Source organism: Cyanistes caeruleus, chromosome Z (genome assembly GCF_971803275.1).
Source record: "Cyanistes caeruleus chromosome Z, bCyaCae1.hap1.1, whole genome shotgun sequence".
Classification (NCBI taxonomy): domain Eukaryota; kingdom Metazoa; phylum Chordata; class Aves; order Passeriformes; family Paridae; genus Cyanistes; species Cyanistes caeruleus.
Genome location: NC_141732.1, coordinates 16,303,041 through 16,329,120, shown reverse-complemented (window position 1 = coordinate 16,329,120; position 26,080 = coordinate 16,303,041). Strand labels below are relative to the sequence as shown.

Below are 26,080 nucleotides of genomic sequence, written 5' to 3'. Positions count from 1 at the left end.
TATTGTAATGAATCTGAACTAGCAATGTAAATAGTTTGTTTAGTGGGTAAATGTTAGACCATTACATGGTTAGAAACATGGAGAGTTTTACAGGGTAAAGTGTTCAAGCCTGTCCACCTCAGAGTGAGCTCTTAAATGTGTGTGGATGCCCTGGTCTTGTTTTGCTAAGACTTTTATATTTGGGCATGTGTCTAACTGGTCTTCTGTTGGTTAAGTAGAAGCACATTGATACTGGATTTATATGTAGCAGTGTTTAGCCCACTGCAAATCACAACTGGCTATTCCTTTGTTTTTCCCGAAGAAAAGTCACCCTTCAGGTGAGGGCTGGACATTGCCCCAAGGATAAGGAGCAATTCAGGAGGCAGCAGGTTCCCTTTCTATGCTCTGGGCAAAGATGGGTATGAGATCCATCACTGCATGAGAGTTACTTCATGTAGCACTGGTAACTTTTCACAGAGCTGGTTTTGGTCTCTTGAGGAATGTCACATAGTTTACTTTTGCCAGAATTTTGTTTTTGTATGCAACCTTCTGCAAGAGTCCTGCTCTGGTCTTCCTTTATCTCATACTTTTTCTTACTCTGAGAGAATTGGCATGTTCTGACAGCTGTTTTTCATTTGTTGCTTTTTTGTTTTTTTTAAACTGTATTTCACTGATTAATATACATGTTTTACAGACTACATGTGTGGAAATCTGGGCACTGATGCTGTTAAGGGTTCAGGAGTTCTTCTGGAATTTTTCATCTTGAGGAATTTCCCCCACTACACGTTGCTAGGAGACAATAATGACTGGATTCTTAACAGAGACGGTTCAGGGGAGTGGTGCAGCTTGCTGCTCTCTCTTTACCTGAGGTTTCCCGTGTAGGGCTGAGATACAGAGAGATCTGGGCTAAAAGTCGGGGCTGGGGAACTGCTGGCTCTCGCTCTCTGTCAGCTTCGGAGGACAAGGCTGGAGCTGCTGCCTGGGGAATTCGCTGCGGCAGGAGCCCAGCCCGGTCCTGCAGCTTCTGCTGTGCTTGAGCGTCTGCTTGTGAAAGCAGCCACTGAACTGGGCCCTTATTAACACCTTCCTCACTAAAAGAGGGACTTTTCACCATCTGCTCAGGTGCCTCAGGGGACAGCCCCGGGATCCCAGCCTTGTGTTTCCCTGCCCTGCTGGCAGCTGGATTGCTGCTGCTCTGCCCCCACCACTTCCCCGGTGCTGCTGCGAGCCTTTGCCCGCTGCACCCGCAGCCCTGCCAGCCGAGCCTCCGCTGCTTCCCGCTACAGCTGCACAGCCTTGCACGCATCTCATCCACCGCCCTGCGGTTTCTGCTCGTTCGTGCCCTTCCAGCTCGGCGCTCCCGAGAGTCCTGCCGGGCAGCGGGCCCGGCTGCCCCAGGGTTCGTGCAGCAAAGCCTCTCTGCCAGCCCTTCCCGGCGAGGCCGAGCCGCCATCACCGCGTGCTCCCCCTGCCCGCGGCACAGCGCCCCCTGCCGGCGCGGCGGAATCCCCGCAGCCGCGCTGCCCGCCGGGAGCAGCAGCGCCCCCTGGCGGCCGTGCCCGGAAGTGCAGCGAGGGGAGCGCGCGGGCGGCCGGGCAGGGCCTCTGGGGCCTGGCTCTGGGCCTGGGCCCTGCAGAGCCGCTCTTGTGTTTGCCTGCCTGTGCACACCTGCAAAGAAATGATAGTGCTGTTCTCATGTCCCTGCCTGAAAACCCCTCATTTCAAATTTATAGTCATTCTGAGCCAGGGGGTTACATTGTCCATTCCAAGGGAGGATCCTGCCTTCACTGGCAGACACCTGTCTTTCAAACCAAGACCGATGCTCTCTTAGTCCTGGCTGAATCAAACTGGATTTCAATTGATTTGCAAAAGACCAGAACTTAATTTGCAGTTTTTTTGCAGTTTAGCGACTGCTTTATTATGACGTTTGATTCAAAATATATTTCAGAAATTAGTGTGATATATGTGATTTTAAACTCTCTTGTAAAAACCAAGAATAAGCACATTTAAAAATTTATTAGAGCAGCGTAAAGCTGTTCCCTGGCAATTTGAGCTCTGGGGCATATGCCCTCACAGCTACCTCACTTGTTGCTGTTTTACCCATTTAGTTTGCAGCTGACTCACCTTGGTCATTTGTGCTTGCCTAGTTTTTGTGATTAATTTAGTTGGCCAGGGGAGGGGAGGCAGGAAAGACTAGGAAAAAAAAAAAGGCAGGGGAGGGGGGGACAAGAAAAAAGTTTTTGCATTCAGTTCTGTCAATGTATTCATTTTTCTCCCTTGCAGCTTTCTCTGTTTTTTCACATCTTTTGAACGTGGGATTGCTCGTACATCATACTGTGCCACTGCATGATAATCAGCTTCAGCAGATGTCTCTCTTCAAGCCTCTTCTTGGGGCTGAGAAAGAAGGATTTTTGCAATAACAGTGTGAGCAGAAATGCATTTTCTTGGGAAGATAAGTTTATACTTCATCAATGGACAGCATGAGAGGAAGTGATGCTGTATTAAAATCAAAATCCAAAGGACCAGTCTCATCAAGGAAGTAAGATATTTTTGAATTAAATTAAGAACTCTGCTGAACTCTGTAATTTTTTTTTTTATTTTGATTTTTTTTTTAACAAAGCAGAAGTTGAATTATCCCATTCCCATTCTTATTTAAATGGCAGTTTTGGATGTTTTTGTAATTGATTTCTTAATTAAAGTTGAATACATTTTCCTGTCCTTTTGAGTTAATCTGAATTTTTTCCTCCCACATACCAATATTCTTTTGTTTTAGTTGCTAAAATGAGATAACCCTTATTTGCACAACTTCCTTGTTAAGAATGTCTGATTTAGACAATTCAGTGCTGCTCTCTGCTGTGTGGTGTGAGTAATACAAAAAAAGTGGTAAGCTCCATGCATTAGCTAATATATTTTCAGTTCCCAGTACAATATGCTTTCAATGTTAAAGGCAAATCTCTGAAGATTGTCCAACCCCTTCATGGTTTGGGGTTTTTTTCCTCATGAAGTGGATATTAACTGAAGAAAAATGATAGCTTCATGATAGCTTAGGCAAAGTTGCATAAGATAACTTTTTATTTTTTTTTTTTAATCCAGAAAAGTAATTTTTTTTCTTTCATTTTATAATCCACTTTTTTACCTGGCAGATAGCAAAAATTATAAGAGAAAAATACAGTACCATTTCATTTCACACCTGCAACTGAAAGAGTTGAATTACCATAACATTGACAGTATTCCCTTTATAAATCTGAAGTGGTTAAAAGAGACCTTATGGAGCATGAGTGGAACACAAGTGTTTCAGAGCAATTCAGAATTACTGAAGAGCTTCAAGTTTTGTAAAGCATTTCGGTTTGTTAGTGACTCCAGCAGGGTTGTAGTGAGTTTTGTAGGGCTCTTAGCAAGGTTGTATGAACAACTTATAAACGGTCTTGTAAATTTTCCTGTCTTTTTTCCCCATCTGCATACTGGTGCTGTTGCTGTAAGTCTCCCTCAGCTTAATATAAATATTTCTGGTGAGCAGCAGCATAACACAGGCAGCCTCAGCCTGGCCAGGCAGAGGGGGAAGGGATCAGTGCAGCTCTGCCACCATAACCCCAACCCTGGTGGTGGCAGTACTCGCATGACAGGGGCATCCCTCCCTTGCATTGGAAAAAGAGGGTGCATTTCACCATCACATATCTGAAGACAAAGCAGTTTGCAAAAAACGAGTTCAAAAAAAGAATTTCTTTCTTTAAAGTTAGGAAAGAAGAAAAGAAAAAAGAAAGGGAAAAAAAAAGGAAAAGAGAAAAGAGAAGAAAAAAGAACCTAAACAAAAACCCCCTAAGTTGTCACTTTCTTACTAACTATCCCAGACATTAAATTACTTCCCTATTCAATTCATCAAATCCTATTCATCTTAGGAATTGTAGAGAAACTGTCTCAGCATGCAGTGGTTGAATATTTTGAATGCAAATCATGGCTTTCCCTCAATTTTTCATCTCAATTTGAAAAGCAACATGAGAATAATTCCATTAGCTAAGCATTTTCAGTTGTCCATCTTACTCAGGCAGGAATGACTTAAAGTTGTGGATTTATAATATAAACTTTCTGCCTTGAAATAACTAGCATTCACAAATCCTATCAGTAGTGCATTTTCTAGTCTATGTTACATACAATAAAGTAAAATTTCCTAATAAATTCACACAAAGCTTATTGCAAAAACTTGATTTCTTTTTTTCAGCATTACACATTTGGAATGATCTGTGCCTTTTTTTTTTCCATGGGTTGCTTTTAACTTCTGAAATCCAGCATCTTCTCAACTGTGCTTCAAATTGTATTTTGTCTTCTGAAAGTGTATAAACCCGAGATCATAAACAGAATCACAGTAAGGTGATCCTGCAAAGGATCACTGGTGGGGTTATCTGGCCCTACCTTCCTAACCTCATGTTTGCCTGTTTGGCGATGTGTATTTGTCTTCTCAAGGGTTGGTTTCCTGGAAGCAAGTGACAATAATTCACTTCATTCAGAGTTGGTGGGAACATTCACACAAGAGAAAAAGAAAAAGAAGTGTTAACAGTATTCACATAAAATTTGTGTTAGTATTCACTCAGGTCTATCCTTAATAACACATCTTTAGACTTTCCTATTTAGAACACTTATATTAAGGACACATTTGTGAATTAACACAGATATGGCATATCCTGTATAGCTACAATTTTGAAATACTGTTGTTAAGGCCTGTCAGACTGGTTTTTAATTGTTGCCATGGATACATCTGATGTTTTAGGACTAACTAAGAGGAGTGTTAAAAAGTGGCAGTAAGTCAAACACAATTATGCACAGTTTTACACACACACACACACACACATATATTATTTAAGAAACTCTAGTCATGAAGTTGCAAATTCCAAGAGGTTTGAGGCATTGCAGCTGGGTGGTGAGGAAGGCCTGCTAAGAGCCCCACTCAGACCCCTACCTGAAGGGGTGAGTGATTTGGCAGCTGGAAGGCAACAAGAGTTCATTGTGCTCTGGCTGTCCCCATAGCATTGGGAATTTGCATTCCCGCCATGGAAGTACAAAATGCTGTAACAAGAGGGAAGGAGGAAGTGATGCCAGGACAGGTGAGAATTGTTGTGCTATGGCATCAAGGACAAAAATGGTCTGTACTGGAATTAGTGGCAGAGAAAATGCAACAGTATGAGACGAGCTGCAGGTATTTTTTCCCTCAGATTTGTGCTCTCTCTCTCTCTCTGCTGAGGATATGGGCAGATGCATCCATGTAAAATCCTGTTCTGCTCTTAGAGCTTATTCCAACAAGTCAGAGTAATTAATCTTCTTTAGGGCCACTTTGGAGCTTCCAACATGATTTTACAGGTTATACAAATTACAATCTCAAGGAATCTTCTTTCAAATTCAAAGGGACCTTCTTCCATCACTTTTTCTTTCTTGTCAAAGTGTTTTCTACTGTTTGTCTCCTTTAGGTTGACAAATCACTCCACATCACTAGGGGTATTCCTCACCCTTTCATAGCTTTAACTTTCCATCATACTCTTCTTTCTGAGAATTTAGCAGCATCATTACCATTTGGGGTACCTCTGCCTGCTCCAGGAATGCTTCCTCCGAACCTTGTACTTCCCTTTGCTGTGGTTGCTAGCATCTTTGGGTTGTACAGCAGGTCACTTTTCTGCTGGTTATAGCTTCTTAATTACACCTGCTCTTGAACATTGATCTCTTCCTATGTATTTATTTGTAGGGTTGTGGATAAAACAAAGAGAAACAGAAAATTTACCTCTTGATGTAGTGCACTCTCTTCCCATGTACCACCCTCCTCTTCCCTCTGAATGCAGAGAACTGCTGCCAACTGGGTTTTTTTTTAACACTTGTTGCTCTGGCTAAAGGAAGGAAAAGTTTCTAGTGCAGTCTGCTAACACCCACAAAGGACATATCTCACACAGCCCTTGATTGCCCAATTGAGAAAATGAAGCTTTCATTCTCAAGAAAAAATTGCAAAATAATGAAAAGTATTAATGTGCTCAGCTCTGGTGGCCAGGTATGCCCTGACAGAATCAAGCCATTGCCAGGAGCAGGCAGTTCTGACAGGACAGACCTTTCCCTTGAACTTCCCCAAGCTGCACTTTTACCAAAATAAAAAAGTCTCCATGGCCTGGCAATGCCAGCACAGCTTCTATTAGCTCACGCAGCTTCTGGTGCTCTGCCAGGCAGCTCTTCATGAACTCTCTCCTCTTCGTGGAAAGGAGTTCCTGTACCTGCAAAAAGCCCAGGGTTTTTCCCAGGCAAGCTCATTGTATCTGTCATGACAAACACAGCAGAAAAGTGCTGTTTGGAAAGCCCCAGGTGCTCTCAATGATTGAAGCACAAGAGTAAACCAACAGCTGAAAAATCCCTGCACAGAAATGTATTGATTTAGATTCAGGTTGGTTTGAATTAAAAATTGAAGCTTCCATAAAATTGAATTATTTTATTTAATATTATTTTATTTTATTTATTTATTTTATATTTTATTTGGGTTATAATAAGCCAGATGTATGTGTCATTTTGCAAATGTATCTCTTGCTAGTAAAAAAAAAAGGAAAAAAGGTGCACATCCACTCTCCCTATATTAATTTAACCAGTAACCATAGTAGTAGTTTTCTGAAAAAGTGGTTGTTAACTTTTGACTAAATCATAATAAAATTGGTGCTTTATCTAAAACAACATTTGAATTTTTGCAATTCCTTTTGGAATCATATGGTCTGTGGTATTTATTAATAGGAAATTGATTAAAAATATCTGTACTTCTGTTATCAATCTAAACATACAGGGAACTATATTTACTATCTTAATACAATATATATTTTTTAAAAAGTATTTATTTTGCATTTAAAATATTTAAGCATCTTCCTGGCATCTTTGCTGAAGTGGTTTGGAGCTATCAGTTCCAAAATGCTGCAAAATGTTGCAATTAACAATAAAGTGAAATAAAATTGGAAATAGATGTAAAAATTATGATTTAATTACATTAGTCTGCCATTATTGAAGTGGGCTTCAGAAAGAAAGGAACAGGACAGTTTATGTATTTATAATCATTTAAAGGGAAAACACAGAAGAAAAGAAAGAAAAAAAAAAAAGCAAAATGTCTTTTACATCCATCTTTCATATTGAATTTAATAAATCACAGTTGTGAGAGAAAAATGCAAGGGTTTATGTCACAATTTTTCTCTTTGAAGTGTCATTTTCACAAGGCATCCATTGTGTAACAGGTTATTATTGTATTCAATAATAACAATGCAAACACTGGAATAATTGCAATCTATAAATTGTCCTGGGTTTCTAAACAGAAAAAAGAAAAACATGTCAGTATTTCAAACATATTTTAGTATGGATATGCAGTACATGCAACTGAGTAGCACGCCATGTTGGGGGGTGATAGATATTACTGTTGAATTTTTCAGGCCTTTTATTCCTTTTATTCAGGGGCCACAGCGTGCAGATTGCTCACTTTGCAGCATTAAAAAACTTTTAAAAAATTAAAAATTTAAAATATATAGAAAAAAAAGAACAAAATAAAAAAATAGAAGAAAGGGCAAAAATAAGAAAATAAAAAGAAGGGGGAGAGAAAGGAGAAAAAAGAGAGGGTGAAGGAATAAAAAAGGGTGGTTGGAGTATATAAGGAAGGTGTTTTCTTGGCTGATTCCCTTCAGTGTGACAGGGAGAAGGCATCCACAGAGACAGCAACCCCTCCCCTAATTTTACCCTGTAGGGTGCTGCATGACAGAGAGAAATTTAAGGAGGGTGGGGGTGCGTCCTGGGACCCCCCTCACTCTGCAAAATCCCGGGGGTGGGGAGAGGGAAAGGAAAGTTCCTGGTTCCCTGTGCCCTGTGGAGGGAGGACAGGGATGATCCTGGCCATGAACATCTTTGAAATTTTCCTTGTTTTTTGCCTACTAGTCAGTGTACAAGTCCTGAGAGCCATGCAAGGGAAAGATGGGATGGAAGGAGAAGCTGGAAGGAATGGGTTAAAACCTTGTGCCTTTTCCCCTTTGCACAGAATTAGCTGGATGTGTTTTGCCCTTTTTGTCTGGTAAGTGTTGCAGGACCAATCTGGCAATAATTACTGAATTATTTTTCATCACCTGTTTTTTTCGTGTGTCAGCTTGATACTTCCTTACTTACGTTTTGCAATGATCACCAGAGCCTGAGAATAATTCCTCTATATTACAAATACTTTTCTGTATTTTCAATGTTTCTGATGTAGTCTTTACAAGCATTTTGCAGTCCAATACAATGTCAAGTTGATTTTTATCTCTCTATTTTTAGAGTAAAAATAATTCAGCATGGTCTCTTCAATAAAAATATTAATTTCCATGCTAGGTTATTTTTGTTATTAAATAATAATTGTATTAACCTTTTTTAATGGCAAATGCAAGCAATGTTTTACTACTACTATCAAATTCATCTACAGACACAGATGATGAAATAATGGAACAAAATTAGTTTAATACCTTGTGTGAATGAGTGTTCAAGAAAAATAAAATAAATGTGAGAATTCATTATTTTGATACATCTTGGAAGGTGGATTTTTTTTCTTCATTAGTAGTAAGTATAAAACTATCTTACAAGCACATGGAGGAATTTTTTTCAGTCATGATGATGATAAGTTGTAGTGATATTTTACCTTAACTGTGGCAAGAGAAATGACATTTTGTTCTGAATGAAAAAAGAAAAGGTAACTGTGGTATCAGTCTTCTCTTCCCCTGCTCCATAAAACCCTCAGACTCTGCTCTAAGTCCCTTTATTCTCAAATATGCTTAGTGATTTCAAGGTTCAAATACTTGAGCAGAATGCCAAAGATGCAGGAAGGACTGAAAATTGTCTTGTTTTAATAATTCTGTTTGTCAGGATCACCCAGACAAACTCCACAACACATATCCTGCTTGTGTGCCCTCACTACCAGAAGTCACAAAATGACAGAGTTTCTCCACCATGGTTTCATAAAACTTAGCCATCTCAATAGGATGATTTACAGACTAGAAGATTACAGCTTTGCCTTAAAGGGGTAAGGAAAGCTGTTAAAAATACCTATTTGAGTTAGGGTTGGTTTCCAGGGGCCATGTCTTACTGAGATTTTCTTAATCTTTGAAAATTTGTCTTGAGCCCCTGGAAGGAAGAAACAAGGCTTGAGCTAGCATTTAGTGATTTTGAGAAGTCTACTTGTGCTGAGACCTTTCCCTCACATTCTTCAGAGACATATAAACTCTAAAAGTTAGTAGAAAAATTAGTAGAAATTAAAAGAAAAATAAATCTGTGAGAGGGAGGAAACTACATTCCATCTCCACAAGGAATAGCTATTTTTAAACAGCCTGCCTGTGAGTTAGGAGAGGTAATATGAGTGTATAACTATATATAACATAGTATTGACACAATGCAGTTACTATTTGGGTTGTGGACTTGCCGTCATTAGCCTTTTTTAACAAGTGAGATGAACTATCAGAACTTGGCTCTACAAAAAAAAGAAAAATACTGAACAAATTAGATGTCTCAAAGTACCCTTTCCCAATGTATTTTTTAGGAGTTGAATGATGTTCAGAGATACATTGCATCTGTCTCACATGGAAGTCACTGCTAGAATGAAGACACTTGGAATTCAGCAATATTTGATACCAGATACTATATTATCACATTTTCAGCTGTACACATTTTTTCTCAGGGAAATGTGAAAGGATGAGAGCAGAACCTTTTACAAGATTCCCATCTTACAGGAAGGCCATCACCCTGGTATTGAACCATGTTTCATTTGATGTAGTGCTGTGGATGCTTCTATTTAGCATTGGGTCAACTGGGTATTTGCTTTGGCTTGGTTTCTCTATCATTCCTATAAAGCAATCCATCCAGGTGAAATTTCTGGGATTATCTTCACATTTCTGGTCTAAGTCTATTTTTTCTTGATTTTTACTTGCTATATTCTGTTCAAGTTCACTTGTGTCTTTCTTCTTCCCTTTTCCCCTTCCAGTTTTCACATGGTAATGATATTCTCATATGGTTTCTGAAGGCCAAAATGTCTCTTTGAAGACATTCCTTTGGGGTCTTAATACATTCTCCCCACCTGGAAGCAGAATGCTCTATGTGGTACATGGCATAAACCAGCAGAAATACTGAAGCACCTGAAGTGTTTCTGTATGACACATGCACAGCAGATCTTCTGGAAGCCTCAGTGTGACAAGCTTGACATTCCATGTTGCTCTGCAGAAAGTAAAATTCGATTTCAGTGGTTTTTAAAACTCAGTTTCTCAGAGTCTTCTGATAACCATGAGGCTGCCCAAACTAGAGATAAGTAACATCACAGCATGTAAGAGAAGGTACTTCTGCGCATGAATTAACATTTCAGGTTTGGATTTATGGACAGTAAACATGTTGCTAAGGAATTTAGAAATTTTAAGCCTTTACTTCTAAGCTGCAGGACACTTGTTTGGTTTTTTTTGCCACAGCAGTGAAATTGTGAAAGTCAGAGCCTATGTGTAGCCTAACCAAGCATGGAAAGTCCCGTAATGAGCTGAGGAAATATCATTGCTACCAGGAATTATAGCAGATGTGTTAATGTAGACGTTTCTTCAGTTTCTGTAAAATTTTCTGTGCCATTTAAAATGGTACTTGAAGTAAAAGTAGGCTGATTTTCAATTTAAATGTTTAAAGACAACTCTGGTTTGCTTTGTTAAATTTGAGCAAGCATTCCAAGTGAATAACATTTAAAAACAAACACATTCCTCTGTTTACTGTAATACCAACTCAAGAATAGGGATATTGATGCCTATGGTTTTATCTTTCTAACATTAAAAAATTAAGCAGTTATAAAAATATAAGTCACTTCATGTTATCTTCTAAATGGGCAATATTATTACATCCTGATACAACAGGATAAATGTGGAAATTATGTTCAAGTCCTGTTATGCTGCAGACTGTCCCAGGTCTGATATCCAAACAGAGCAAAACCAGCAAGACTCACAGAGGGTTTTTCACATATTTGTGGCTCCTTTCAACTGCTGTCTTTATTCTGCTGTGACTGCCTGTGGAAGAGGGCTGCAGTTTGGGCTGCAGTTTGCCCACTGTGCCCACCTTCCCAAGCAGAAACTCTGCCTAGCCTCAACAGGAGTCTTCCCTAAAACCCCCCTCTCTTGTAGCAGGCCTACCTCCAAGCCCTCACTGTTGCCCATTTCCTTCCTCTTTGAGTGCTCTCTTCCGTGAAGGATGGTGCCAAGGTCCCTGCCCCTCCAGTGGTGATGACACCAGTTATTTCAGATTAGTGGGCAGTGGTATTTGCTCAGAAGAGTTAGAGAGATACACCCTCATGGGTAATAATCTTTTGCTGCCGTCATGGGAGCTCCCTTGGCTCTTTCTCCTTTTCAGCCATCCGCTGCACAGCTGGGAGGAGACAGCACCCAACATGCCTTGGTCATTGTTCTACTGGTAGATTGAGATGAGAGGGATTAGAGCTGAAAGAAAAAAATTATGAAGACAAGCCCTCATGAGGCCCTGAGGAATATCAAAGTGATGAAGAATACCAGGAACTGCTGCTACTGTGGTGATGAGTAGGTGATTTTTGCAGCTCTGAGTATTCTTGACCCTATTCCTTTCTGTATGTAGGGGGTTGTCTTCCCCTCTAACATTGTTCCTCCTCTGCTGTATCACCTTTTCTCCCTTCTGGCCTCTTCTTCTCTCTGGCCAGACCCCTCCACTCCTTCTATTTTACCTTCTCAGATATTTCTAATCTGCTAAAGCTCATTTCCATCTCTGACTTTATGTTTAAAATCTCTATCACCATCCCCAGGTCTCTCTGATTTTTGAGGTTTTACTGACTCCCTGCAAGAAGGACTGGCAACATCTGAAAGGCACTCTCTGCCCCTTGTCTCTTTCAACTTGTTTACTGCCCTTTCTGATGTCAGCCTCTGCTGTACTTGGAGATTTCCAAAGACCCTCCAATTCAGATTCCACAACTCAGCCACTTGTCCCATCCACCCCTGTTGGGTTTCTTCTTCCCATCTCCTACTGATCCTATTTCTGGAGTCTCCGTTTATCCTTCTCTGAGCTGCCCTTGGCATTCAGGAAGCCTGCCATCCTCTGTCTCCTAAATTATGATAAGAGCTCATTTGTCCCCACTCACACCGACTCCCTCCCTTGTATTGTCTCCAGCCTCTGTGGTCCCATTGCTTAATCATGACTTCACAAATTCTTCCTTCCTCCCTGACCACTTCTTTAGTACCTGGCCTGAATGTTAAATATTTTTTGTCCTAACAGAAACTCTCCTTATTTTTTCCCTTATGAAGAATAGATTATATTTTGTTCTGTTTTATAGTTTTGAAGCAAAATGGGATGTGGAAAGGTAGCATCAGCCTGTCCACTGTACATAGTATTTCTGCTTATTAACTTTGTTAATGTCACTTCTCAGGAGACTTACACAATTGTAATTTTTAATATTTTGTCATCATTTACACCTTTAACTTGGCTGAAGAAAGTTGTATAAGAAGGGATATTTCTTCTTTTTATTGTAACTGTGGAAAGGACTGTGAGCCAAACTCCTCTCTATCTTTTCCCACAATACTTGTAGGTCAAATAAAAGATTTTAAACTTTTCCTATAGCCTTGTTTTTCTTCATTTGAAAGTGCTCCTCACAGGTACAGCATAATGACCTTCCAACTGTGTTCAAGTGCACTCGAAGTTATGGCACCAGGTTGAGGTTTCAGGAAACAGTTTTTGTGGCTGTTACCTGTTTTCTGCTGACATGAATTATATTTGTCCAAGGTACTTTCAAAACTCTGTATGTCCAAGTGCTGAGGCTTTCTGCTGCAGATGTAGGGCAGGGAGACCTCAGAAGCTAAAGGTTAATGGTTTGTAATTCTGCATTTGCCACTTTTGAACTCCAGAGTGGGTTGCTAGCTCAGAAAATTATATTTCAAAAATTTAAAGCAGAAATGAAAAGAGCCTGTGGCACAGAAATAATGGGCTTTTGGGTAACTGGCTCTTTCAGTTTTCACATTTACTTTTTAGAAAAACTAAATTAATATATCTGTGTTTTGTGAACTGCCTTCACAATAACTGAGAAGTCCAAAGTTCAGAGTTGCAAATAATAAAACTAGAAATAATGTAAGAACAGCCTATTTCTTCATTTTTATTTTTAAAGTTATTATGTTGTACTTAATTTTTGTCATATATTTTTTCCTGGAGAGGGATGGGAAGGGGAAAACATCATTTGGTATAGTTAAAATCAGAATCTAGTTGTTTGGTTTTATCTGTGCAGCTGAATTAGTTCTCATTTTAAATCACTGTATCTGTGCTTTCACTGCTCATAACACGAGCAGAGCCCTTCACGTATTGCTGCTTTTTAGTCACTGTTGGGCCATCTGTAACTTAGTATCTTCCATTCTTTTTAAAAAAATAAATTCACCACAGAACAGCTGCACTGTGCATCTTTATATATATTTTTCTCCCTACAATTTCTAGTGGTGTGGTTGCTTTGCTTTGCTTTGCTTTGCTTTGCTTTGCTTTGCTTTGCTTTGGTTTTTTTAAGGCTGTTTCACAGGATCTGATACACAGCAATGGTGGCACAGTTGCAGTGCTAACATATGCCTCTGAAATGAGGAACACTGTGTGCAATCCTTACAGCAAAGGGCTTGCAAATCTTCAGGAATTGATGAATAGCATTATGAAAACATTTCCCAGCTGAAATGAAAAAAAAAAAATTCTACCTGCACACCTGGTGAAGTTAGAATGGATGGGGACAAGTACATAGACTCTCCTCTACATGCTGAGTGAGTATGACACATTCCAATAATCAAAATGCTATATTTTTTTCCTCCAGAAAGGCCGTATTTGGGGGTATTTTTGAGCAGGCATAGCTTGCATGTTGTTGCTAGGTAGGTTCAAAGCTGACTTTTGCAGGGAGAAAGTTGCTGAAGGCTTGAAATTTCAAGGTAAATTCAGTCCTGTGTCTCAGCTGTAAATCTCCATTTTAAACCTTCCTGTAGTCTGGGCGAGATGCAGCATTTGTTCACTCCTTGTGGACCTGAAGCTGAAAGACAAAGTTTACCCTTATTCATGCATTACTGGCTGATATGGTCAATTTCTATGCTGAAAAGGTTTAACTGGCCACTGCTTTTACAGCTATTGGTAGCTTGCAGGAGGTCAAACATGAATCACAAAATCTCAGAATGGTCTGGGTTGGAAGAGATCTTAAAGATCATCTAGCTCAAATTCCCCTGCTATGGGCACCTTTAACTAGACCAGGTTGTTCAGGTCCCCATCCAACCTGGCCTGGAGCATTTCCAGGGACTGTTCTGCTTACTTTGGAAGGGGACCTCTGGTGTAACAAGCAGATAGGGCAGTGGGTAACGTGACTGGATAAGGAAGGACAGAGCATCTCTTAATACACAAATCTGACTGTTAGCCTCTGCTCTCCATGATGCTCAGTCTTCTTCAGCAGTGGTGTAGCCATAGGTCCATTTTGCCTGTAACATGGACAGCCCTTTCACTGTCCTCATGGGGGAAGGCTAGCAGGTACCTCTGCCTTCCTTCTCATTGTGCAGACATCACATTTTGTCTTCAGAACAACAGGATCACAGAGCATAAGCTTGAGGAAATTGTCTTATCTTGAAGAAATCTTGAGGAAATTATCTTATCTTGAAGAGAGCATCCAAGGAAAGCTTACCTTTATAAGGGCACTTCCATCACTCCCCCGCACTTGTCTTTCACAGAAGATCCATTATTAATCCTTTAGAAAGATGTAAGCAGCATCAATCATACCACTTGCATAGCATCTGTAAATTGTGAAAATACTTTACAAATAGGAAAATGATGGCAACAACAATGATGATAATAAAGCTTGAGACACAGCCCCAGTAAGATGAGAGCCTTGAATAGACCTGCCAGATTTGTTTCCTTCATGAAAGGCTGGCTTATTTGCCCCCCAATTTCACTGTGGCTGTCAGGAGCTTCTAAATGACCAGCAAATGGGGCTGAGAGTAGCAGCTGCCATCAGCTTTGGGGTGCAGGGCTGGGACAGAAGTTTCTGGAGGGCAGAAGCCACAAGTATCCTCCCACACACAGGCGTCCCAGTGAGCTGTCCCACCTCTGCCCTCTCTAAGTCACAACCAGGAGTAAACCACTGCCACTGAGATTTAAGACTTCTTTCCTCTGGTCTCTCCACTATGAAATTATACAGTGTCTCACTGCATTCTATGTCAAAACCTATTCTGTTTTTCAAAACTGAGAAAGATATAAGTACATTATTGTTACTGCATTCCTGGTGTTGGAGGTAGCCTAGCAACTCCTGCTGCTCTGTGGGACACAGCAGCACGCAGTCCTGGTGTGCATTCGCCCTAACAACCCAGTGCAGAAGCATTCCACTTGCAGATGGTTCAGCTAAACTCATGGTTCTCATCTTCCTCTAATTTGATAATGATAAATGATAAAGCAATGATAAAGCTCCCTCCCTCCCCATTTATGCCAAAATGGGATCAAGCTCCCACCCTCAGCATATCAATGGAGAAAAAAAACCCCCAAATTTTAAAACATATTTTAAAAAAAAGGCCATAAATAATTTTATTCGGTTTCTTTTGGGCAACCCTCATTGTCCAATAGGTTTCAGTGTTCACACTGGAGATGAATAGCTGAAGCTATTTGCATGGGACTTGTAGCCTGCACCTTGCCAACTTGTAGCAACTGGAAAAATAAGGTTATGTTTAAAAGCACATTTTCATACCATACAAAATTTTGCAGGCCCTTTCTTTCCCACTCCTCAGTCACAGAATCATAGAACAGGTTGTGTTCTAAGAGACCTTACAGGTTATTTACTTCCAGTCCCCTGCCATGGACAGAATTCAGTGGCAATGAGTAACTTTTTTAACTGAAACCTGCCTAATTTCATTAATTCAAAAGTTAAATTAAATATTTTCTCCCAGTATGTTTGTTTTAAATTTTGCACAGATTTGCAAAAATTTGTATTTTCTCCCATCCTCTTTATATTGTTTTGGTTTTGCTATTACCCCATGACCTTCCCTCCCCCTCCTTTTAAAATTTCCACCCCCCTCCCCCCCCCACCCCAGGAAAATTAGGGAAAAACACAGAAAAGAATTCTGAAGTAACAAAACACCACACTGAGGTAATTGTTCAGTGAAACATCTGAAATTTCAGTGAATTTGTCCAGCAGTTTCAGAGCTGGAAACAGTCCTTTGAACACCTGTGTTGTATTTATTTTTACTGAAGAAGAAAGTGGATTTGGTTTGACTAGGGAGTTTTTAATTGTTGATGTGTATTTCTACATGTCAATATTCTAAATTCTAATATTCATATTCAATATTCTATTTTAATATTCTTTTATCATAGCATGTGTTGCCAGTGCCGTTCCCACAAACCTGTTTTTTCAGGTTCACAGCAGCATAGATTCGCTGCCTCTGCCATGCAAAATTAATCTAAGTTTACTAGTACAGAGGTAAAACACACCAGACCCAGACTCCTTATTTACTTTGTGCTAACAGATTGAAAAGGACCTCAAATTGTGAATAAGCAAATTTCATTTTCTTCCTTTTTTACACAGACAAAACTGGCTAAGACTCATTTAAAAGAGTTATTATAAATAGCTCCCTTTTCTCATCTCATTCTCACTATTCAAAATCATGTTTTACACATTTTTCTTTTCTGAAACCCTGTTCACATTTGGATAATAAAAGTTCACTGAATAATCATCTCCCAGCTTGATGTCTCAATGACTGCAATTTGTGCTAAACAACAACTGAGTCATTTCATTAACCCTGTTGCCACTGACTAGCTGAAAAGATGGTAAATATTACTGCTAATGCAGCACAGGATGGTGATGTTAGGAAAGTAACATTGAAAAGCACAAACACAATGTACAGGCTGTCTGGTACCTGGCCAAGAGGTAATCTCAGTCCTTAAATTAATGACATTAAAAAAATAATAAAATAAAGGGAGGGGGAACAAAAATAAGAACATATTTGGCTTTGAAAGTTCCTGAATATTTTAGGAAGAGGAGATTCCCATGATGATCCTTTCTGACACATTTGAAGGCTACCATAGCCCATCATAAGAAAAGCAGCATTTATGTTTTGCATCCAAGTTTTGCGTTGGGTGGGGCAGTGATGCAAACACCCTCACTGCACATACTTCTCTACAGAGAGATAATCTCTATGTCTGGAGATACACTTGCACAAAAAATTTGATTTCTTTCTTCTCAGTATCACTGAGTATCAATTCCCCTGTGGTTTATAAAAGGCTTTGCAAGTAATTCTCCAGCATTTTATTTCTCATCAAATGCTACTTTAGGAAGAGAGGAAATAATCCTTTTAAAAGGCAAATTTCAGTGCAGGGCCTGATGTTTCTTTTCACTTTTATTTTATTTTTTGACCACTCAGCAAAATATAACAAAAGACGATCTCAGGAAGAGAAACAGCTAGGAACTACTTTCAAAACTTGTTGTAGGAAAAGACCTGTAGTGCCTGACAGGTAGGCATATTTTTTCCAACGTGGTGATTTATTTGAGATGAATATGTTGACTGGATTGATGTTTCTGTGCCTCCAAACCTGGACAGTGAGCTCCATAGAGCTGGGTAAAGAGCCATCACATAGCTGACACTGGCTATGCTACAACCACGATTTTTACAGTAAACAGTAAGAGATATTAAGGAATTCCTCCTCCAAAAGGAGAATTCAGAATTTAGACTCCTGTTAAATTTGAATACTAATCATGCTGATCCCCTCATTCACCACTGCCAGTGTCAAGTACTGAAAATCTTTGTACTTGGGCATGAAAGCCCAGCACTTGAGAAAAGCCATGACCAAATCAGCAGCCGAAAGTGACAGTTCTCATTCCTATGTCAAACACAAAATTTCTTCCTTAGTCCCTTCAGGGAGGGCTGGAGAAGCCCAGTCACTCTCCTCCCACGTCATAACTTTGCTCTACTGGGACAGTGCAGGCACAAGTCCCATCCTCAAGAAAGGAGAGGTAGATTTCATCTTTTAGATGTATGTTTAAAAATTTTTGAAATGCATACTCCACCTGATTGCATTAAACTGTTGTGGGAAATGGGAGACACAGGCTCCCATCAACTAGAAGGACAGAATACATTCAGATCTTTAACAAATCTATTATTTTTCCCTAGCAGTAGGAGATATGCTACATGGGAAATAACATATGACGCAGTTCCTTTGCAATTTAAACTGGTTTAAATTGACTGGTTTAAACAATTATTCTCACTAGAAAAAGAGGTCTTCATATCTCCCATGCCATTCAGTATTCCTGCAGAATTTCATGGATATGCTTCAGAATAATTTGGGTTGTAAGGGTCCTTTAAGATCATCACAGTTCTCTCTGTTAGAAACTAGAGCAAATTGTAAAGACAAATATCTCTGTGTCTACTGAAAAGTTATTATCTGTGAAGTTTTACAAGATATGCTAGATCAGCTTCTGTCATGAATCTTGTGCAATAAAACACTCGATCTGTTATCTGGCATCTCACAGCTGTAATTTTCTTCTATTTCTCGCCATTTCATAATGTAAAGCAGAATTAACTGTGTGCCAGACTTACAACAACCTCACATCAGAATATTGCTATTTATTGCAGCTCATGCTGGCATGCAGACCAATGGAACATTAGGAAAAAGCATATTTTTAAAAATTTGGCTTAACTAAAATGGAATAGTTCTTCTCCTAAAGGAGCTTGAGAAAAAAAAGAACTGTGATAAATTCATACCTTTTCATATTGAATCTAAAATTATTAATACTGTCACTCTGAAACACATACAACATTCTCATATTTTCTGTGTATATTTAGAGAGATATCTAATGAAAAAAAACTGTGCAATGAAGACCTCAAAAACTGTTATCATTAGTAAGGAATTATATATTGCAACACAATTCCTGATAATTTTATTACTATAGTACTTTTCAGCAACACCAGATGCATATTTATTCTGTACACTTTCACAAAAAATAAAAATAATTTCCTTGCTTAGTATCATATATATTTTTAATTTTCTCCACACACAAGGTGAGAAAGATGAGTATAAAACCTCTGTTGAGATTCATGGATTATTTCATTACATTTAAAATTCAATTCCTTTGCATTTTCTTTAGATCATCTCCTGTTCAGCTTAATAACAATGAAACCACCTGTTCCCTAAATTAAAGCATGACAAGTGTGAGTAAGTTTTGTGGGTATAGCATCACAGCACACATCTTTGTCTTGATGCAGACTTTATACAATGTCCCTTTCTGATGCCTTTAGATGCATCTAACCTCAGTGCAATCCAACAGGACCACATGGGATTCCTATATATTACTTGGAAACATTTAAAAAATTTTCTTCCAAATAAAAAGTCAGGAAAAATAGTAGCTCATGAAGAACGAAAATTTCAGAAAGTTGGGGGAAAATACCATATTTATGAACCATTTTAACTTCTTTTCACCAAACTAGACACTTTCAGCAAGGATCATGTGACGTATTAACTGGTTGACCTTTCGCTGCCATTAGGGTATGTGTACCCAAGACATTGCATGGCTCTGTCCTGCTTTGGTACAGAGTTCTAAGTCAGACCTTCATCTTCCTAAATGATTATAAAATATTTCTACATTATATTTCCAAATGTGAGTGCTTAAAATGTAGAGTGAACTTACAGGACAATTTTCTTCTGTTAAAATCAGAAAAAAGTTTTGAAATTGATTGCCATAGAATCTTTCCTTGGATGTTTAAAGATGCAAGTTAATACAGCTCTGTGCAACCACACTAGAAATTCAGCATTAGAGAAAATCAGCTCATATAACATATGACCATATAACATGCTTTTATTTTAGCAGCTAATTTCCTGTATTCTGAAATATGACATTTAATTCTACTTCTTGATCTACTAATAAAGCTTTGTATCAGCTGATGCAGAATAAGCTCACTTAATAAGAATCTTTAGTCTGGCCAAAAAATACATTTTCTAAGAATGAAACCCCTTCCAGCCCAGGGACATAAAGCCATGTGAGAAAGCATGCTTCTTCCTCCAAACAGGTGAAGATGTTTCAGTGTTCCTTTGTGTGCAGGGTCCTGACAGCAAATTAATAAAATACTTAAAATTTTGACTGTCATATTTCCACACGTGGTTAGGACTGCTAGAGTGATTTTTCATTCCAGGTGAGGGCAAACGAATACACAAAACAGTAGCAAATTTGTTGAATTTGGCTTTGATAATGTTTTTATAGCTTAAGCCGTGTCTCCTTTTCAAACAAGAATTATTAATACCTTCAAAGTGCTTCATGCGTTCCTACATACACTCCTAAGTACTTTCTTAAGTGAGAGCCAGAGACTCTCATGTGAGGCACAAAACTAGTGAAACCAAGCTTCGTTAGAATTGCTGGTCACTCTTTTGTTGGTCCTTTTGTCATTCGCTTCACATTCCTTTTGTTGTTTCAGCAAACCACTATGAAACCTGCACACATGAGCCTGACCTTAATTTTACAGCTATTTCTTAAATTGCCACAGCAATCTTTTTAAAACAGCAGGTTGTAAAGGAAATTATTATTACATTCGAACATAATCCAAATTCTAATTCTGAAATTTTTATTTGCCCACCTGAACTCCAACTAAAAGAGCACCAGATTTCAACTCCATTATTTCAATAATGAGATTGAAAAATGTTGTGAGAATTTTAGGTCAGCAGTACCTGACACCAGTGTCTCTACACCAAAACTTTGCTAATGCTCGTATGTGACATCTACAGCTGGTGTGTAGCTGCACAGATAAATTGGCCATGACACCAACTCAACCAGCCTAGCTTGTTAGAGAATAGAGGTAAAAAAGACCCCAGGTACATTAATGGTAGATTGGATTCTAACTCAAACAGAGCCAATCCTGTTGAATCCGGAATGCAGACATACCACTGGCTGTGATATGTGAGCTGGGCCGTGCTGAAACCCCAGCCAATCATGTGTGTAAGCATGGGAAATTTGAAGACCCTATAAAAGAGGGTGCCCAGCAATAAACTTTGTTGTCACATGAACTTGGTGTGCTCAGCCCTGTGCCTGTCTCCAGCTTCAGTGACACTTGTATGCCAGGCATTGCTTCAGTTTGTTAACATTTATGGATGTGTCTGCATTGCAATCCTCAAAAGCTAAAGCTATCTGTAAAACTCAGTGCAGAATCTTCAATGTATGTGTTTTTGAATTAAAAAGTAAAAAAACCCAATAAAAATCAGAGAATCATACAATGGTTTGGCTTGTAAGAGTCCTTAAAGACCATGTAGGTATAACCCCCTGCCCTGGATGGGGACACCTTCTACTAGACCAGGTTGCTCCAAGCCTCCAGCCTGGTCTCCAAGGAGGGGACATCCATAGCTTTTCTGGGTGACGTGTGCCAGTGCTTCACCATCCTCACAACAAAGAACATCCTCCTAATATCTAATCTAAACCTGACCTATGTCCATTTGAAGCCATTCCCACTTGTTCTGCCACTTCATGCCTTTGTCAAAAGTCCCTTTCCAGTTCTCTCGGAGCCCCTTTCAATACTGGGAGGTGCTCTAAGGTCTTCCTGAAGACCTTGTATATAAAATACAACACAAATACAATCTCTTTTCAAGCACAAAGTATTAAATTGTGGAAAAAATACATCTACTACTAAGCTTCAGCTTATTATTCAGAGTAATTCTATTACTCTGAATTTGAAAACAGGGAAGGCACAATGAATTAGAGATTTAAGTCTGAAAATACAGTTTTGATGGTGGATTTTCTCTAAATACTGCTTGTTCCTGCATATGTATGCTAGTTTGTGGGGACATTCAGGGAGAGAGAAAAATTACTGGGTTCTCCCTGTTACCAAAGCATACAGGGAAACCCTGAAGTTTGCTCTGCATTGCCCTTCCCTGCTTCTTTTGATGCTGTGCAGAAACTATTAGATATAGAATTAAGGAATCAGAGCTAATGGGACTTATGGGTAAGGCACAAAACAACGTGAGCTGGACTGCAGTAACAGAACAAAATACTGTGCTCAAGGAAATATATTAATATCTAGAAATGTTATGAACAGTATTATCTACTCCTGTTTGATTCTAGCTCAGTCTGCATTTGGTTTCACAGTCCTAATTTTAGTTTTCTTAATGTTATGAAATACTTAATTTGCTCACATATGTAGTCCTTTCAAAATAAATACAACAGAATAAACAAGAAAAATAAGCTTCTGTTGGTCAGCTAAAACAAGTATATAAAATAGTTAATTCAGAGAAAAACCTGGGCTAAATCAGTTTTTAAAATTCAGTACCCACTTGCATAAAATTAAGTATTCAATGTAGGGAATTGTGAATATATGGCAAGATGCTGTGAATATGTCCATATTTATGAAGTGTTTCCTGTAGTAAAGAAGTCACCTCAGACCAAGTACCAAGCTGGGGGTACCAACCTCTGGGCTGCAGGGCCAGGCAGCATGACCCATGTGCCGTGAATGTTGCTCTGAACTCCTGGAACTTGAGACTCTGAGAACACTCATGCCAGTTGAAACATATTTTGCAAAGGCTTAAGAAAATAAACTGCTGGTCTTGTATCTCCCAGGCTCATACACTGACTTCAAGGAAGCTAAGCCTTCTGCCTGTGCACAGAGATCAATATATGCCTTTTCCTCAACAACAAGATTTAAACAGAAGTTCATGAAAAAGGAGGCAGAAAAATATATTTTCTCTGTCATACTGTAACATCCTTCTACATATTTCCTAGAAGTATATTCTGACCATCTGTAGCAGAAATCAGCTTCAAACTACTTGCAAATCTTAATGATTTTGAAGTACTATAAATTGGTAGTAAACTTATTAGAAATGTGAGTAAATATTCAAAGACCCGTGAAAAACAAAATAAATTAAACTACCCCTGTGGGTGCGGAGGAGCCTGCCGAGCTGTTCTTGGTGGAACGCTGGACCAGCTTTCTCATCCCTGCTTCCCGTGTCACCTGCCCGCTGCTGCTGAGCCGAGCTGGAATCACTCGCCTGCCCGAAGCTGCTCAGCCCTTTGCAGGGCTGCTTCTCTAGAGAAGTCGTGGTGCTCTGGGCTTTCCGTCGCCGCAGCATACCCCAAAATGAGGTAGTCTCTCGCTCCTGTGGGACAGATGACACATGCTTTGAGAAAATATATTGTATTGGCTGTGTACCCTGTACATCTCAAGCCAAATGTGCAGACTGCGGCATCAGAGATGTGTTCCCATGTCTTCTTTCCTCCTCTGCTACACTAAAGCGTCAGTGAAGATGTGGTGTAAAATTAAATTGTCTCTCTTCCAGTATTCCTGTTGTTGTACCACAACCTGGGCATTGATGCATTGCATTTTTGAATTTAAAAAAAAATAAAAATTGATGCTCTTCCATTTTCTTCAGTCTAAAAAACTTCTAGAAGAGAAGAACTGCACAGCATCATCTAACAGACCTCGTTAAAATGCAGGAAGTGTTTTGAGGTTCCTAATTCTACCACAGTGTGGGCAATGAGTCCATATGTGTTAATCCCCTTTCCACTTTGAGTTTAAATTGATCAATGAATGGAAACCTGGGTGGCAGCAGAAAGAGGTTCTGCAGATGATGATGCATGTATAAAAATGCCAGGCCAATTTGCAGGAAAAACAGGAAAATCCAACCTTTTCTCCACCCTCCCATAAGTTCCCACTGGTAGGCAGTCTACATATAAGTGTGAAGGTTTTTGCCTTTCTGTAACTTCTTCATTCAATATCTTGCCAAAGAATCCCACATGATATTGTACCTGTCTGACTCTTGAAAAATAGGCTTTATGTGGTGAGTAGCTGAATAAGCCCACATGCATTTGTTCTGCCTGTATATTAGCATACCTCAGTGTCCCCCAGAGCTACTCTTCGCTATGATTACCAGACTGAGTAACATACTGTATTTTCTCCACCAGCGGCACTGTGGGATTTTCCTGGGTGATTTGATTAACCTATCATACTGCTACTAAAAACCTCTTAGATAACAATGTGACCTGAGTTTCTGGCCTTTACCATTGTGCCATCTTTTTTTTGCCAGAAACGCTTTCCCTGAAGGGAGATGGTGTGTTGAGGCCGAATCTACCACCTGCCACTTTGCTCAGAAACAAACCCTTTCACTTCCTCTATGAATCAATACTACTGAGGCACAGAAGCTTTATAAAAAACCTTATGATTATGTGATTTACTGGTTTGACTTTCTTAGGACTAATCCTTATAGGTAGGAGGAGGGATGCATGGAGAAGAGGAGCAGGATTAGACCATTTTTTGTTTCTGGCTATCTCTTACAATGTAAGAAACATCCTGCAGTTCTGACCATGACTGTTCTTCCCATGCTTGCTGGTTCTGTCAGTGCTGCTGGGAACGTCAATCAAGTGCCAATTTCTACACTTGTCCCCCCATGAAAATGTAACCCAACAGTGTATTGAAATCTTGTAGTAAATCCTTTGAATACAAGATGCTGGTTTGGCATGGGGAGAGATCATAGACGGTTAGCAGTTATCTGCAATGAGGTAGCTCTAGAGAGAAGAATTTAAATTGCTAGCATTTTGCAAGATGTCTATTAGCCATGAACCCTCCTAGGCTGAATGTTCTGTAAGTCCTCTGCATGAGTTGAATTAATGGAATCAAATGGCTTTGAATTAGAACCTTTGTCACTGAAATGGAAGTGAATTTTCAGTTTGTGAACACTTGACAAATATTTTCCCTTCTTTACTGGAGTGATGTCGAACCTATCACTACCTCAAATTGGTTAACCCATTTCTTTAAAACATTAATTATGTAGACAGCTAAACTTGTAAATTGAGAAATAATAAAAATCATGTAAATAGTTACATTTACAAAAATGGTGTAATTCAATGAGTCACATCTGATACACCGTTTTAGATGCTGTTGCAGTCCATTCAGAATCACTTGATAAATTTGTATCTTATTAATATCCTAGTTTAAAAAAAAACATTAAATATTATCTAACAGTTTACCATTAAAATATCTATTGAAGAGCCTCAATTAATATGAAGCAGAATTCAGAGAGGCCCTTATTTTTTGGCCTAACAACTTATTTATCAGTCCACCCTAACTTGCTCTTGAAAATTACAAAAAAGTAAGGCATTTGCCCAATAGCAGATTTCCTTTTCTTTTCCTGTTATCTGTAATTGAGAAAATGTATTGGGTTACTCCAGTTGCTAGAGTGATTGATTTTATATGAAAAACCTATTTTATTAATTAAGGTCCTTCAAGGTTTAGATTAATAACAACCAGCTATAGCCTTCTAAATCATCTGAGTTCTTCTAATAATCTACATCCTTGTGGAAAACAACTCTTGTGTGTTTTGAGTCACTCTCTTACTACTTTCCATGAAAAAAGTTCAGTGCTCTCAGGAGGACAGGATACTGTATTTGTTCAGTAGGACAAAGAATTCCTTTTTACCTGGTTTCAACACTGTAAATACATAAATTGCATGCACTAGTTCATGGTTTGATGATGTGGTAATTTCTGCCCATGGGGAAAGAGGCGAGGTCCCTTTTGTCCCTCATCAAGCAAATACTAAGCCAGCAAACTCTTCACTCTTGATTAATATGCACTTCAAAATTTCTTAAAAGGTTTTTCATAAGGTTTACCTCAAAATAAAAGAATTGTAATGAGTTATTACTGCATCTCTTCTTATATTCTGGGGAAAACAGTGCTGCATTTTGCATGTAGTCATACTGAGCAGAATAATGCATCATACTTGACCATTTTTTGTTCAGACAATAATGAGAATTTATTACTTCAATTAAAATTAGTAGCTACAAAGCAGCTATGAGAAGACTGCACTAAAAGAAACACAGTAAACAAACCTTTGACAGAATAAAATATTAAATTGTTGTTGAATATTAAGATATTAGAATGAAGTGTGGGAAACTCTTCCTGTTTATGTCTGATTAATATATATTTATTTTCGTGTGGTTCAGTACAACCCCAAAGTCAGAAGTCTTCAGTGGAGCTGATGAGATCAGTGAGACAGAATCAAGATTAAATTTTCATCCAATTTAACCTGACAGCTTTGGCTATATGGGGCAGAATATAATGCTGTGCAATATCATAGTTTATGATGCCATATCCTTTTAACCACTGTC

The 26,080-nt window shown here is 39.0% G+C and overlaps 2 long non-coding RNA genes across 3 annotated transcripts; one reads left to right on the top strand and one right to left on the bottom strand.

The window, feature by feature from the left end:
* Positions 1–1,534: 1,534 nt before the first annotated feature.
* LOC111941600 (uncharacterized) lies at positions 1,535–12,577 on the top strand. Of its 2 annotated transcripts, none has more exons than XR_015280490.1 (4): positions 1,535–2,518; positions 7,903–8,035; positions 9,524–9,729; positions 11,356–12,577. It is a non-coding gene; the product is annotated as an uncharacterized LOC111941600 (long non-coding RNA). The 2 variants fall into 2 exon arrangements; XR_015280489.1 differs by having other exon boundaries at positions 9,965–12,577.
* A 1,191-nt stretch (positions 12,578–13,768) lies between these two features.
* On the bottom strand, positions 13,769–15,293 carry LOC111941666 (uncharacterized). The gene is made up of 3 exons (XR_015280491.1): positions 15,227–15,293; positions 14,651–14,759; positions 13,769–14,014 (listed from the first exon to the last, which is right to left on the bottom strand). It is a non-coding gene; the product is annotated as an uncharacterized LOC111941666 (long non-coding RNA).
* Positions 15,294–26,080: the final 10,787 nt, after the last annotated feature.